This window comes from Acanthisitta chloris, unplaced genomic scaffold (assembly GCF_000695815.1).
Source record: "Acanthisitta chloris isolate BGI_N310 unplaced genomic scaffold, ASM69581v1 scaffold4759, whole genome shotgun sequence".
NCBI lineage: Eukaryota > Metazoa > Chordata > Aves > Passeriformes > Acanthisittidae > Acanthisitta > Acanthisitta chloris.
In genome coordinates, this window is record NW_008690707.1 from 34764 (window position 1) to 35064 (window position 301).

Genomic DNA, 301 nt, shown 5'->3' on the forward strand with positions numbered 1-301 from the left:
AAAGGGAAGGGAGTGTCTCCAGCAATCCCAAAACAGCCTCACTTTTCATTACCTTTGTATGTCCAGTGCACTAGGTGAGGGCAGCTCAGAGGCAGCAGCAGCAGGAGGAAGAAGGGAGCTGGGAGCCCCATGTCTCTGGTTGTACCTGCAGTCAGAACCAAAGTGGGGAGTGAATTGCTTTAAAACCTCCTTAGGAAGCTGAAATTCCAATTTATCATAAAATCATAGAATCAACCTGGTTGGAAGAGACCTCAAAGATCATCTAACCCTACCTATGTTTACTCCAGGTCTGACCCTTCCA

At 47.2% G+C, this 301-nt stretch overlaps 1 protein-coding gene across 1 annotated transcript in view; it reads right to left on the reverse strand.

Moving 5' to 3' along the window:
- The window catches only part of CA6 (carbonic anhydrase VI), an 8624-nt gene extending 8553 nt beyond the window's left edge, over positions 1 to 71 (reverse strand). Inside the window, exon 1 of the mRNA XM_009081911.1 lies at positions 53 to 71. The gene's annotated coding sequence lies outside the window, so the exon portion shown is untranslated. The remainder of the gene's footprint in view (positions 1 to 52) is intronic.
- Between the last annotated feature and the right edge of the window lie 230 nt (positions 72 to 301).